Consider the following 380-nt stretch of genomic DNA (forward strand, 5'->3'; position numbering starts at 1 on the left):
TAGGGAGGGGGTGTAGGGGCTGGAGGAGGTTACAGAGATAGGGAGGGTTGTCAGGGTTGGAGATGGTGAGGGATTGTGTGAAGAGACCCTGTAGTGAGTTTTGAGAGTCACCATTGGTAACCGAGCGGCCATGGAGCTGGAGGGTAGGTGGACAGTGCTGCTGGTGTTAGGGTGTCCGTGCTCTGTATTTACAGGGAGTGAGAGGACAAGCCATTGGGAGCTGGGATAAGTCGCCACAGTGACAATATCCTCAGTAGTATTCCTCTGTCCATCTACTGCTGCATTCGTGTTAGTGTTGTCAATGGCCCAAATAGGGACAGAGCCTCAGACTGACGTGTCGGCTGGGAGATTGGGGGAAGTGGGGGGGGGGGGGGGGGGGG

The 380-nt window shown here is 56.1% G+C and overlaps 1 protein-coding gene across 1 annotated transcript in view; it reads left to right on the forward strand.

The window, feature by feature from the left end:
- Nucleotides 1-380, forward strand: part of xrcc1 (X-ray repair complementing defective repair in Chinese hamster cells 1) — a 20,104-nt gene that overhangs the window by 14,922 nt on the left and 4,802 nt on the right. The gene's annotated exons all lie outside the window — the stretch shown is intronic.

This window comes from Rhincodon typus, chromosome 47 (assembly GCF_021869965.1).
Source record: "Rhincodon typus isolate 14 chromosome 47, sRhiTyp1.1, whole genome shotgun sequence".
In the NCBI taxonomy this organism is placed as follows: domain Eukaryota; kingdom Metazoa; phylum Chordata; class Chondrichthyes; order Orectolobiformes; family Rhincodontidae; genus Rhincodon; species Rhincodon typus.